Source organism: Miniopterus schreibersii (assembly GCF_964146895.1).
Source record: "Miniopterus schreibersii genome assembly, chromosome: 9".
Taxonomy (NCBI): domain Eukaryota; kingdom Metazoa; phylum Chordata; class Mammalia; order Chiroptera; family Miniopteridae; genus Miniopterus; species Miniopterus schreibersii.
This window is the reverse complement of record NC_138118.1, coordinates 59,139,557-59,155,054: the sequence shown is the minus strand read 5'-3', so window position 1 is coordinate 59,155,054 and position 15,498 is coordinate 59,139,557. Positions and strand designations below refer to the sequence as shown.

The 15,498-nt window shown below is 40.2% G+C and overlaps 1 pseudogene across 1 annotated transcript; it reads right to left on the bottom strand.

The window, feature by feature from the left end:
* Positions 1–746: 746 nt before the first annotated feature.
* On the bottom strand, positions 747–1,814 carry LOC308561618 (annexin A11 pseudogene; annotated as a pseudogene). Its single transcript has one exon. The product of its transcript is annotated as an annexin A11 pseudogene (transcript).
* Positions 1,815–15,498: the final 13,684 nt, after the last annotated feature.

Below are 15,498 nucleotides of genomic sequence, written 5' to 3'. Positions count from 1 at the left end.
ATCTGTTACACAAGTTACAAAATAAGTCTTAGATTTTTTTTTTCCCAAAATTGGCTGACTTTTAAATTTAGAAACAACTTCAAGAAGCCCTGTCACTAGCAGGGAGCTGGTTTTGTTTTCGTGGTTTTACATGGAAGAAGGAACAGATAACTTTCTGGCCTTTTTTTCCCCCTTTTCTAAAAAGCGGCGAGTTTGGCAATAACAAAGCTCATGACACATTCTCACCAGATTCAAAGATTACCCTTACAGATCTCCCCTTTTACTCTTCGGTGAGGACATGGTGCCGCCCACCTGACCTCTCTCACCTGAAAGGTGTGTGGCAGCAGAGACTTGTATGCACCTGTCTGGCAATGACCATAAGAAAAAAAATGCCTCCAAATATTAAAATTACATGACTAAAAGGAAGCCCAGTGTCTCAGCTACAAGCAAAGGGGAATGACTGCATGAGTCAGAAAACAAAACATCTATTTTAGCAGCAAGAGGCTGTGAGGGGCGGGGAGGAAAAGGCATCCCATCCTGAGAGCGTTCCAGACCAACCCAGGCCCTTCAGCAGGAGCACAGCTTATGGTCAGGACAGGGCCAGGCTCTACAGGTTGTCAGCACTGGGATACCTGCAGGTTATTTTGTGGGTTTGATGGAAACAGACAAGCATTCTTTTGGCCTTTCCCTGTCATCACTGTTGCTGGCAGGTGGACAGAGACGTGAGTCACCAGTCATGGTTCAGTCTTTGCCACCACAGATCTTCATCAGAATCTTCTGCCTTCCCCCAAGCAGCCTCCAGGGATGTTGTGGTACAGAGACCTGCCATGCGTGTCCAGGAGGTCCAGCTTGCTGGAAGCCACCTTGATGTGAATCAGACTCCAGTCCTTGGTTTCCGGTTCCCTCGGGGCCTTGTTGAGCCCTTCAGCAAAGAAGGCAGCAGTACACTTGAGACATTTCACCATGGCCAGCAGGTCCTGTTCGGGGTCCCCGGACATCTCCCAGCAGATGCTCTTCTCAATGTCTTGAAGTGTCATTCGCTGATGCTGGCTGAAAACTGCCTCCAGGTGGGCCCGGCTCCGGGAGCACATGATTGCATTGAGCTTTGACTCATCTGTTCCCAGGCAGTTCTCTCCAGCTGCGTACAACTCCTGGGCATCTCTCTGGAGTGAGTGACATGTCTACATTTATGCTTCATCCCGGTTTCCCTGAGAGAGAGAAACGAGGAGCCGCTGGAAGGGTCCTGATGTGTCACTTCAAATGGCCTCCTCCAGGGTACTTTCGAATTCTCTTTGGTAGCCTCTGCTCAATTTCTGGATGTGTATTGCTATGGGACACGAGGAGTTTCATCAGTGCCAGCCCGCTTGATGGCTTCCTTTATCTCATGAACATCAAAGAGGACTGAGGTCTTCAGCATAGCCAAGGTGGTCTTCTCAAAGTTTTCTGCCAGTTCAGGTTTCAGATCGTTGATCAAATCCTCCCCATAAGCTGTCTTGAAGGACAGGCTGATCTACGGCGGCTGCTTGTTGGAACAACTCCCCAGACAGTAGAGATGGCCTGCTTGTCAGTTCCAAAGCCTTTCATAGCCTGTCTCAGGGCCTCGGCCTCTTGCAGGGAGTCAAAGCATCGGTGGTGGTGCCTCGCTTTCCAAACTGGGCTGGGGGCACAGCAGGGGTGACAGTCCCAGACCCTGGGTAGCTTGGCACTGGCTCTTGCTGCTGCCTAGGAGGTGGCATTGCAGGCTGCCCAGGGTAGGCCCTTGGGAGCTGCCCCAAACCCCCAGGGGGATAGGAGGTAACTGCCCCCAGGAGCCTCAGGCTACAGGATTGGCACATTGACTCCTCAGAACATCCTGGACCTATTGACCATCATTTCCAAGAGGCAGCCCTGGTTGAACTGCCCTGCGTATGTAGTTGGCCATGTTATCCAGCCCAACAGGGGGCATGCTGGGTGGGGAGTAGCCAGCACCTCCCCAGGCACCACCACCTGGTACAACTGGGAGGTGGCCACCTGCGGGCAGAAGATAGAGTGGGTGGCTCATGGTCAGATCCGGCCACTAGCCACCGGGGTTAGGAGCTGCAGGGGTGAAAGGGGATGTGGGCAGCAGTGGCTTTCCCCAGGCATCCTGGGCTGGCACCGTGGGTAGGTCTGGAGCTCTGTCCCACAATAGTCTTAGATTTTACGGTTAGTCTTTTGTTTATACACGAAAAACTCTATAGGGCAAGACAAAAAGAAAAAGTTCACAATGCATTTTTAAGTCAAATTTGTAAATGGTTAAATAAATTTGAACTTCCAAGCATAACTGAGACCAAGAGCCTATGAAAATGCCAAACAAGAGAAAGTAGGGGATTCTAAATGGTGCTTGATAAACACTCATTCAATACCACAAATACTTATACAGGGGACGAGATGAATGATTTGATTGGGCAGCAGTTATTGTTAAGGGAAAATAAAGTGGAAGAAACTGAAATATTTAGGTACCTATCAAGGAGTGATGAAAGCCAGCTGTGGGAAAGATTCTGTAAGGGAGAGTTTCTGTATTACAAAGGAAATAGCTGTACATTGTCAGGAAGGGAATCCGTGAGCTGGAAAGCAGGGAAGCACAGCACACGAAGATGGCGTATTCACAAGAGCTTTATTCACATATAAACTCAGCGTTTTCTTCTTACTGTGCCATGGTAGGAAATTTTGCTTCATCACTCTTATAATTGAACATGAAACTTTTGTGGCTGTTTTAATATTTGTATTCTAAAATACCTCTTGGGATCCCAGGAATGTATTATGGTATGTCTACCATTCCACAGACTGCATTTATTAGCTGGGATGGGGGTGGGGGGAATGTCTATGGCAATTTTCAGAAGATAATACTTCAGCGCTAAAAGCTGAATGTCTAGACTCCTACACATGTGTGACAACAAATGAATAAGTGACTGAATTATTCTCAGCATACACAGGGTGGGCAAAAGTAGGTTTACAGTTGTGAGTATGTGAGTTTATTCTTGTATTATTATTTATTAATTATTGTATTATTTATTTGTATTATAACTGTAAACCTACTTTTGCCCACCCCTGTATTTAAATATTGAACATTATTTTATATAGGGTGTCCCCCCAAAAAATGTATATATACTTTAACAGCTGACAACTCACTAAATTTTCACTCCTTTTCAGGATTAACTGATTTGAAATAATGGGTAAGGCAGACTAAGCTTTGAACAAAGAAAATATACCCTAAAGTTCCACTAGACATTTTTTATGGGGATACATAAAAAATAAAGTTAACACTATAAAACCGGCAACAGTCGATGAATTGAGGGCTCACAAATACCCAATGAAATGATTCTTGATGTTCGTGATTCCATTGCTTCAAGTTATCAGCAGTGCCTGGACCAGAACAGAATGGTCATCAGTTTGAAAACAGGCATTGACAAAAATTATTCATTTCTGTAGATTCTTTTAAATTTTGAAAATGAACTGTATGTCAGTAAACACTGACTTTATATTCATTCAAAGTGTGTACACATTTTTGAGGGCACTCTGTATACTGTCAGATAGATCTATTGTCATTACCTTTCTTGTAAAAAATATAATAATAGTGACGGTTGACGACAGCCACTGGCTATTATTACACAAAATTTTCTGCATTTTTTTAATTGAATTTACTGGGGTGATATTGGTTCGAAAAGCCACATAGGTTTCAAGTGTACAACTCAATAAAACATCTTCTGCACACACCTTGTGTGCCCATCACACCAAGCAGAGTCTCTTTCCGTCCCCATTTCCCCCACTTTGCCCACCTCCACCAACCTCCCACCCTCATTTTCCCTCTGGCTATCATCACTGTTTTTGTCTATGTGTTATACATATGTTTTTTTGTTTAATCCCTTCACCTTCTTTCATCCAGTCCCCCAACCCCCCTCCCCTGTCACAGCTGTCAGTCTGTTCCATGTATCCATGCCTCTGTTTCTATTTTGTTCGTCAGCAGTTTATGTTGTTCATTAGATTCCACACATAAGTGAGATCATATGGTATTTGTCTTTCTCTGACTGGCTTATTTAGTTTAGCATAATAATCTCCAGGTCCATCCATGCTGTCACAAAAGGTAAGATTTCTGTTGTGTGTGGGGTTTTTTATGGCCAAGTAGTATTCCGTTGTGTAAATGTACCATAGCTTTTTAATCCACTCATCTATTGATGGGCACTTGGGCTGTTTCCAGATCTTGGAGGTTTATCTGTAAGTGGTCCATTAAAATATTTTACTGTAAAATGTGTGACAACTAGAAAATGAAAGTGACTACACACATTGCCACAGTTCAAGTTTGTGCTCCTTGAAACTTTGTGTGTTTTGAAGCAGCATTGTAGACTGGAAAGCCAATGATAAGCAGAGTAAAAGTAGCTCATTTCAGATATTCATTAACAACATTGTGATAGTTAATGTCATGTGTCAACTTGACAGGACCACGGGGTGCCCAGATATGAAGTTAAACATTATTTCTGAGTATGTCTGTGAAGGTGTTAGGTGTTTCTGGGTGAGAGTAACATTTGAATCAGTAGGTACTGAGTAAAACAGATTTCCCTCCCCAGTGTGGTTCAATCTATGGAAGATCTGAATAGAATAAAGTCTGAGTAGAATGAATTCTCTCTCTCTGCCTGTCTTTGAACTGAACATGGGTCTTTCACTGCCTTTGGATTTGGACTTGGAATGAAATTTACACCATTGTCTTTCCTGGGTCTTAGACTCAGACTGGATGGAACTGCACCATAGGCTCTCCTGGGTCTAGACTTCTCAGCTTCCATAACTGCATGAGTAAATTCCTTATAATACATCTCTTTGGAGATATACATATGATAGATAGACAGACAGATAGATCCATAGATACGTAGATATGTAGATACATAGACAGAGATAGGGATATATATTACAGTTGGTTCTGTTTCTATGGACAACCCTGACTAATACAAACATGCAATACTCTGGGGTCTTGAAATCAGGCTAGACATCATGAAGGAACAGACAGTCTTGCAAGATTTCCAGGACTTCCTGTGTTCAGTTAAGGCAGCAATGCCACGAGATGAGCCTTTCTTGTTTATTTTTGTACTTCCACTTCCTGTCAAGTGCTGTTAACCAGCAAGTTCAGAGGTGCATGAACATTTCAATAAACTTAAAGTGTGCATAATTATGTGTTTAATTCCCTTCCCCAAACAAATTCAATTTCTTTAGACATTTTTGTGGTTTTCATTGCAGTCAATCCGCTGGCCGAATTTTACTTTAGTTCACAGGTGATCACCATTGCCTCTCTCATTTCTCTAAGGACATATGTAAAGGTAGTGTTCTTTCTCGGAGAATATAACGACAAAAACAATAACAACACTATCAGTGTTTTATGGCTTATACCAGTGTTTCAAATTCTGGCCCCCAGGCCAGCAGCATCAGCTTCCCATGTGAGTTTATTAGAAATACAATGTAAAAATCTCAAACTCCACTCCAGACCTTCTGAATCAAAAACTCTCTAAAGTTTGAGAACCACCAGCTTACATAATCACTTCATAATCATTATCTTGTTAAATCCTCAATACATGAGTTTGGTACTCTTATCTCCATTTCACAGAAGAAGAAAATAAGGCTCAGAGAAGCTAAAATGGTTTCCAATGATCACACCAGTAAAAGGCAAAACTGAGGCTTGAACCAAGTTCTTGTGACCCAAGCCCAAAGCTCTTTCCACAACATTGTAGTTCTCTCCAACTCAAGTACATTCCTAACATGTATCCCAACTCCATATAGGACTTGGGATGCTCTACATGATGACTCCACATAATAGAAATGCCTAACCTAAAAGGGGAACAGCAAGTGGTCCTCTCAGGGAATTCCTGTGTTTCCCCCACACACACTTATGCATGGCAATGAGGCACACAGAGAACTGGAACCTCAAAATATATGGTTCGTGTGAAAGTAACAGTTCATTCTGTCCAACCCTGCCTCCAACTCTCCCATCAGGAGACTTTCATGTTGTTCTTTGTGCTCAGTCATGATGCCGTATAGTTTTGTAAGAGGAATTACATGTGGTTGTAAGCATGAGGCAGCTCTAGGTGAGTTCCTAAGAAAAGTTCTCTAAGACACTGATAAGAGGAGAAAGCAAGGTGCAGGCCGTCTCAGCGGTGTGCTGTCATTCGTGTGGTGAAGAAAAGGGTAATGCACACAAACATGTAAATTCACAGATCTTTTATGGGATAAATAGCAACTAGGTAACTGGTTTTGTGCAGTGAGAGGAACTAGGGGGAGGGGAAGATGCAAAGGCAGACCAGGAACAAGGAAGGGAGGGAAGCAAGAGGACTTACTTTTCATTGTTTGAATTTTTAAAGCCATAGTACAAATGACCTATTTAAATACATCTTGCTTGGCCTGGCCAGGTAGCTCAGTTGTTTAGAGCATCATCCTGATACGCTAAGGTTTTCCGTTCAATTCCTGACCAGGGCACATACAATTATCAACCAATGAATGCATAAGTAAGTGCAACAGTAGATCTCTCTCTCTCTCCCTCTCTCTCTCCCCCTCCCTCTCTTTAAAAATCAATAAAAAAGTAAATGTTTATTATACATACATATTTGTTTATACTTATTATATATTGAAAATGACAGTTATGAACTCCTAAACATCCCATCTACCCTCAATAATTGATTATGCTTTTATTCTCAGGAAGCATCTTATAATTTGGAAATTTCCAAATTTTATCTCATTGTATAAAGCTGAAATTATTCTTTTTAAACTTGAAGTGCTGCTTCCTAATGCCAGTATAACGGGCATTAGGATTTCTTCACCCTTTAAGTTAAAAACTCCCAGATCCAAAGTCCTCCAACAAGCCTGCATCGTGTCTCTGAGCCTGGGGCTCTCCGTCTCTTCTTTTCTAATGCAGACAAATCGCTTTCCACCCTGGTTCCTCCCGTCTCAGATCCCAAGCTGCCTAACACTCTTTAAATGAGCCCATGTCCAATAGGTAATTAATGTTAAATAGAAGTGCCCTCACAGCCATGTGCCTTCTCTCAGTGAGAGAACTGCCCCCATCTCTCCCCCCCCCCCTACAAAAAATAGAAGAGATGAGCAAGGGAAAAAGAAAAAAAAGTCTTGATAATTACTCATAAGAGCCAACTATAATTATGCAGATTAGGATGAGCACTGGTGAGCTCATTTAGGAAGAATGGTAAAACTATTTCAAATAAGGGAGGAAGAGTGGCTATTATGTACTGAAACCCAAGTTTGTAATTTCTGGAATAGGTAAAATTTTGAGCGATTCATAAATAAAGATAGAGGAGTGTAGGAAGCAGGATATGGGCTGAGTGAAAATGTATGTACATAGGTTGGTAATACTGGGAAATACCCATAACGCAGCACAACATGACTCAAGAGAAATAAAGAAAAAAGTAAAGGGGAAACAGTGATATCTGCTGTATTGGCCTGGCACAAACAGCCTTATTTTGAGAGGACTCCCCACGCTAAAAGAAAATGTGGGGTTATTTAATATGATTACTAATTCATATCACTAGTGCTTTAAATCACCTACGGTAAATAGGTAATGGAGAGTTCACAAAATAACTCACAGTTTGTTAGCACATAGAAGATGGGGACTCTGAAACTAGACTCACTCAGCTCAGTCTTCCAATTTATAGCCCAGAGGGCTTATCCATGTTGACTGATTTCTATAGAGTGAATATGTATTATCTGTGCATATCTGTAAGGGCAGGGAAATGTGGGGGAAGAGAAAAGAGCTTGTTCTTCTGATCTTTGCTTCCCCATAACTTTCCCCCAGTTCACCCTTAAGGACACCTCAGCTGATCAAAAATATGATTATGTTTTCTTCTGTCCCATAACTTGGTGATTAGGAGGGAAATACCAGTAGGAAGACACTCTACAGAGACACTATGGTTCTTGGAACTAACGGGATTTTTAGTGCAGTTTTACCTTAGTTTTTAGCACAAATTTAAGTAACTTCAGCTACCTTCTTTTTGATTCTCACTTTTCTAGTAGATGGGATTAATAATTATTTTTAAAAAAATAATTCCAGGGTGTGGGACGTTACACATTTATTGGCATTCCGGTGTCCTGAGTAAGCACTATATATCACTTTACGTGTTCACTCCTTTCCTTTTAATTCACTACTCTCTCAAGGCTCAGTTTCTACACATCAAGATTGTTTTCTATCAGTTTAATATGATCCTTCTCTGACAATTAAAATTTTCCAATTATTTATGCAGGTATCGGTCATGTATGTAAAATGTTCAGAGTAAATTAGTAAACAACAAAATGTATCTTATATAGCTGTTCAAAAGCACCAATAGCTCAATAAAAATCAAACCAAACAGAAGCACCATTTGACATAAAAAAAACAACTAAAATACAAATAATAAAGGCTTAGGGTTTGACAGTTTAACAAACTTTATTTGGTACCTCTTATGTTTTGGACAGCACGCTAACCACTTGGATCGCAATGACGAGTAAGATGAGGTCCCTGCCATGTGTCACTAATAAGCTGAAGATCAGTTCTCCAGCCTAGCTCTTCCTTCATGCAGCAATTGTGAAAGCCTGTGTTGAGGGATATCTCTGTTAGAGTAAGTCCCAAGCAATTACAATGAACAAGAGCCCTTGTCAGTTCACACTGGATTATGAATGAAAAATAAATATTTGTGGTTTTAAGTACTAAAAAGAAAAGACGAGGTCCCTGCTCTTAAGATATTCTCAGTCTAGTGAGAAGAGATGGAAAAGTAAGAAGTAAACATGTAGCTTCAATATAATAATTGCTTTACCAGAGAACATGAGTAGAAAATTGTAGGAGGACAGAGGGCTATTAATGCTGCCTGAGACAGTCAGCTAAGGCTCTCTATTTCATCCTGAAGACACAGTCAGAGCTTGGGAAGTTTCTTTGGCATAGGGGAGAAGGTGAGCATGGCTTTAGAGGAGCAGATGGTCCGCTGGGAGAGACAGATCGGCAGACAAATAGCTATGAGACAATGAAACAAGGACTTTAAGTGGAAGTATGCTCAAAATGCTCTGGAAACACCAAAAGCAGGACACTTAATTTTGTGGAAGCTGTGGGAATGGGGTGAGGACTGTGGTCAGTGAAGACTCGTGCAATAGAAAGGAGGTGACACTGGAGCTCCAAATGAAAGGAGAAATCAAGATTTGCCAGGCAGAGAAGAGGAGACAAGAAAAAAATGAACATACCAGGAGAAAGGAGCACCTTGCTCCTACTCTGAAGGCACAGATGAGGAACAGTCTGGTGTGTGTAAAGGCATATGAGGGTGGGAGACCAGAAAGTAATTAGGAAACTAGACTTAAACATATTCTGAAGGGGATCATATGCCACTCTAAGGAGTTTGGACTGAAGTATATCCTGAAGGCAGCTGAAAGTGAAAGTCTTTACTCCTGGTAATGACGTGTAGAAATGTGACTATAGAAAAGCCTGGATGCAACCTTCTAGGTGTGAGGTGATGAGCTATGATCTAGATTGAAGCGGTAGAATGAAGAATGAAGGCCCAGAAGAAGGCTTGTCAGGAGGTAGAACTGAGAAGAAGGGAGGAGGTAAGATAGGGGGTCATGAGTCACTCTTGGGTACCTAGAGGATAATGGGGTCCTGACTGAGCCAAGGAATGGGAAGAGAAATCTGCGTGAACAATCCATAGGGAGGGCACCGTGTCAATCCTTTACTGTGTGTTGAATTTTGAGATGCCTCAAGAAGAATCCCTCTGAGTAGCTGGACATGCAGATCTGTGGATGGAGAAGTCAGGCCAAATCATGAGATCGCCTAGGAATGGGGGGAAAGTGAGGAGGAAAGAAGGATGAAAAAGGAACCCTAGGGAACCCCAACTTCAAAGGGATGGACAGAGGGACAGAAAATAAGGGAAGAGACAGAACACTAGAAGGATATATGAAGGGGACCAAGAGAAGCAAGTGAGACTGAACTCAGAAGGGAATATACTTTCCGCTGGAGAGACTAATTGTTAGTGGCAAATGGAGAAGACAGGCAACTAGGAGAACTGAACATTGGTAACTGAAGGTTCTTACCCACCTTGGTGAGAGCAGTGGGTGTGGACAGAAATCAGGTGGTAGTGGATTAAAAAGAAAATAGGAGCTAATGAACAGAATAAGCCATGTAGTCTTCTTTCTTAAGGATTTAATGATGAAGAAAAGGTGAAATGTAAGGTGTTAGCCCAGAAAAAAAGGGAAATTGAGTTAAAGAAAGAGTGGTTGTTGTTTTTTGTTGCTGTGTTTTAGTTCTTTAACATCTGGTGGAGTCTTGAGCACATCTGTACCCAGAAGAGAAAAGATGGGTCAAAAACAGAGGGGTACTGTATTAGGGGAGGCACTGAAGAAGCCAGATCTTTGGGGCACAGGTTGAAGCCTGAGTCTTCGAAAGGGGTAGACATTTTTCTTCTGGGATAAAAGGGAAGAAGGAAAGAATAGGTTGAAGCCTAGAGACATCTGGAAATGAGAAAGGCAAACCCAGTGAGTTTATGTCTGACAATCTCTTTTTTCTTGAAGAAGCGGCTGGCTAAAAAATCTCTCAATGTGACGTGAGACAATATACTGAGAGAGAATGTTTTGAATAAATACCACTGTCTTGTTTACTCTTTTAAAAACATTGCTTCACTTTCCCTAGTGAGATCATTAAAGTCTTATCTCAAGAAACATGATTAAATATGACTGTGGAAAATTCAGATTATAAACTTCTAACTACAGAATAGCCTACAGTATAGCAGGACTAATACTAGGCTTACATAGCTTTGCCTGGGGCTCAACAAATGCTTTTGTTTCTTTTTATTAATATATTTTATTCATCTTTAGAAAGAGAAGAAGGGAGGGGGGAGAGAGAGAGAAACATTGATATGAGAGTGGAACCAGGATCTGCTGCTTCCTGCACAATTCCCACTGGGTATGGAGCCTGAAACCCAGGCATGTACCCTGACCAGGAATTGAACATGCAACCTTTCAATGCACAGGATGACACCCAACCAACTGAGCCACACTGGCCAGAGCTCAACAAATGCTTTTGATAATACTTCCTTTAAGCAACTTTGGGGTAAATTCTGAATATAGGATTTAGACTTTATTTGGAGTTAAATAGTCTAGTACTTCATATTCTACAAAAAGAAGTCAAAGAAACAACAAACAGCTGGGCCTTTCCTTAGTATGAGAAACATGTTAACCCTAGGAGAGAATCCATGTGTGTCTCCAGCCTTGTTAGAAACTCAAACAACTGATTATCAGATCTGGTGTGTGCTGCATGGTTGCACTGAACAAATAAGGCAGGAACACAGTCATAAAAGAAAGACATCAGACTAGACAAACTATCATTTAGAAAGAATTAAGACAGCCATATTGTATGCTAACCATCAGCTCATAGACCCCTGCTCTGGTGTCACTAGTCTCCAGAGGCTGCTTAATCTTATTGAGACAAGATAGACAGTCTAATTGATATAGAAAATGAAAGCCCTTTGATCTCATATCAAACAGAGTCAGACTTAGAGAAGGATCCAGCAGATGAGATAACCGTCTTCCAAAGGAAAATTAACACTGCAGGAAGGAAAGTGGTAGTACCTTACTTTGGAATGCCATGAACTTGGTATACTTAAGGATTGAAGAGTAATAAATTCTCTCAATAAATGCATAGAGTTTGTTTGCTCTTAGTGATAAAGCACAACAGTATTGTCGCTATGAAATCTTTCAAATTATCAGGCAAGTATTACAGTAGTGATAATAAATGTAAGTATAATAAATGTAAGAATACCCGCCTTTTAACATGTAACTGTAAAGGACAGGTGTTTGTCAATGTCAACATTTACTGCTACAATGTACTGCCCCTATTTCTTGGAAGGGATTTATTATATTGTGATTTAAATAGCATTCACTGTGCTTTATAAATTAGGTAACTATTCATGCAAGAAACTGGGAATAGTCTCCCGAACATCACTACACACAGAATTCTCACCTGTGTACCTTAAACCTCTTTTGAATCTTTCCTATGTCATTTACGGCAAAGACTTCCTGAAGCAATCGAACATTACTGGTCTCATATCCCCTTCACATCTCAACATGACACCTGTCTCTCCACGTCCCTCAATTTCCGTCTGCTTCAAAGGCACTTTTACCACCATTTATGACTTCCAACCCTCTGTTTTTAATTTTGAGATCTCTCCAGAACTCTCAATACCACATTATCAACTTTCTATAATGTCCCCCATGCTTAGTACCAAGCTGGTAGGCACTCAATAGATATTTACTGAATGAATAAGTAAGTGAATGAATCTACACCTGGATGTCCTACTTCCAATTCAACTCTAATAAATAATGTTACTGGAGAGGCAAGAAAAGGATCCTCTAAGAGGGGACTGCTTTCTGCTGCTCCACTCCAGCTGTTGATATTACCTTCAACTCTAGTGGCTGGGTGTTCCACTGATGTTTCAGCAAAGGCTTTAACTATTTTTGGTGGTATTTGGAACATGGAATCGAGCTCACATGTGATTACTCCAAATGAAATAAAACAACTTAATTGCACACACAGTGTTTTAAAGGACAATAGTTAAATGTGTAAAAACACACAGTATACATAAAGTAACATACTTGTAAAATCAAAAGCACATGACATCACCCCCAACCATCCTTATCATGAGCATTCTTTTAGCTACACTCAAGTTCTTGTAGCCTAATGACTAATGTGCTTTTCTGTGTTCTTCAAATGCATAGGATCTTTATGATAGTGTAAAAAATAGTCATCCACCATGTCATTCTATATGCTTTCCCACATGCTGTTTCTATTATGTATACTATTTTAAATTTCTTACAATCTTGTTTAAAATGTGTTTATAAATTGTAAATTCTGTTTTCTTCATCTATGATCTTTTTTCTCTAATGGGGGATGGATTCCAGAAAACCCAGAAACAATATCTAACAAGATCTGAGCAGAAGAAAGAGAGGAATGGCAAATAAACATTTTCCAGCATTGGGTTAGGAAGATATTCAATCTTTCAGTGTGTTCAACAAATGGGTTTAATAATGCACATTTCTGTATAAGACAGTTCACAACAGAAATATTTGCTACTCAGCCCATTTATCCTGGGAATTACACAACATGGACCATTTTCAATAACTCTTTTCATTATAATGATTTCCTCCTGCTCAAGCAACAGAGATGTGCAAACCATTTTGGTCTAGAAATGTAATATGTCAAGATGCAAATGTATTAAAGAAAAATTTAAATGCAATAATTTCAATCACTTTGGTTCAGTGTTATATTGTCTCTTTGAGGCACTTTAGCTTTCTTAAATCTTTCCAACCAAAATATAAAATTGCCTTTTATTCAGAACCCATACAACTAGACAACTTGAAAAAGCATATTTCTTTAAAGGCATGTTAAAGTACTGGTAGACAAAAACAAAAGATGAAATATATATTTTTATATATTTTTAGGAGGCCAGTTGGTTTCTCCTAATTTTATAACTCAAAGATCTTGAACTGACTTTTGTTTTGTGTTTCCACAAAATATGCCATTTTTATTTGTCAATTATACCTCAATAAAACTACTCTACCATCTTAACCAAAACTCATAAATAAAACATGTTTAATTTTTACTTAAATAATGCCAATCCATGTAGGTCATATAAATAGTAACTTTTACTTACTAAGACCATTTGATTATGTAGAATATTTTCAAACATTCTGAGTGAATGGAACTATAATGTATCCCATTTAATAGTCATTCATTCATTTATTCAGCAGACTGTTATTCAATGTATAGTGATATGTATGGTACAACAGTTAGGAACTAGTTCCCCAAGGAGTTTTACAAGCAATAGAGAGAATTAAGATATATTTCCATATCACTTTAACTTATAGTAATAATTGCCACAGAAGAGATGCAATAAAAATTCATAGGACTATAGAGATTTGTGGTAATTTTTTTAACCAGTGTGCCAATACAGTGCTTAGAATTTTGTGTTTTACAAAGCTACCTGAATGACAATCACATAAAGCACTGCCCTTATTCCTGGTTTTATTTTTTTAGTCTTTGTGTAGTCAGAATTTTTTTTTAATATGTCTTTATTGATTTCAGAGAGAGGAAGGGGAAGAGAGAGGGAGAGAGAGAGAAACATCAATGATGAGAGAGTTTTCATTGATCAGCTGCCTCCTGCACGCCCCCCACTGGGGATCGAGCCCGCAACCCAGGCGTGTGCCCTGACTGGGAATCAAAGAGCAATCTCCTGGATCATAGGCCAGTGCTCAACCACTGAGCCACGCTAGCTGGGCTGTAATTATAGCTAACATGTACTTTCTATGTGCCAGTCCTGTGCTTTACTTGGATTAGCTTATTAAATCTTTAGGACAACCCCAGAGGCAGAGAATCTCAGCCCAAATAGAGAAACTGAGACTTACAGAAGTAACTTACCCAAGAACACAAGCTAACATGTGGCAGGGCCTGGATTTGAATCAACATTACCTGGCTCCAGAGCTCCTACTCTTACGTACTATGCTACCCCTCACTGGCTATCATCAGGCACACAAGAACTTGGAGTAATAAGAGGGTAGGGTCAGTTGTTATATCGCCTTTTTCATTCCTGCTTTTATTTTTTGGGTCCTTTCTCTTTGTTTCTTAGTGAGCCTGGCTAAAGGTGCATCAATCTTATTTACCTTTTCAAAGAACCAGCTCTTGGTTTCATTGATTTTTTGGTATTGTTTTTTTAGTCTCTATGTCATTAATTTCTGCTCTGATTTTTATTTCCTTCCTTCTACTTCCTCGGGGCTTTTCTTGCTGTTCTCATTCTAGTTCTTTTAGTTGTTGTGTTAGATGGTTCATTAGATCTTTTTCTTGTTTCTTGAGATAGGCCTGTAATGCTATGAATTTTCCTCTCAGGACTGCTTTCGCCGTGTCGCATAGATTTTGGGTTGTTGTCTGTTCATTTTCGTTACTTTCCATGAAGTGTTTGATTTCTTCCTTGATCTCCTTGGTAACCCATTCATTGTTTAATAACATGCTATTTAGCCTCCATGTGTTTGAATATTTTTGAGTTTTTTTATAGTGGTTGATTTCTAGTTTCATGGCATTGTGATCCAAGAAGATGCTTGATATGATTTCAATCTTCTTATATTTGTAGAGACTTGCCTTGTGCCCTAACATGTGGTCTATTTTTGAGAATGTTCCATGTGCACTTGAGAAGAATGTGTATTCTGCTGCTTTGGGGTGAAATGTTCTGTAAATGTCAATTAAATCCATTAGGTCTAGTGAGTCATTTAAGGACTGTGTTTCCCTGTTGATTTTTTGTCTTGATGATCTGTCCAATGCTAACAGTGGGGTGTTATCTGATAAGGGGCTAATTTCCAAAGTGTACAAAGAACTCATATTACTCAGCAAGAGGAAAACAAACAACCCAATTAAGAAATGGACAAAGGACCTGAATAGACACTTCTCCAAAGAGGACATACAGATGGCCAAGAGACACTTGAGAAAATGCTCGGCATTGCTAATCATCAGAGAGA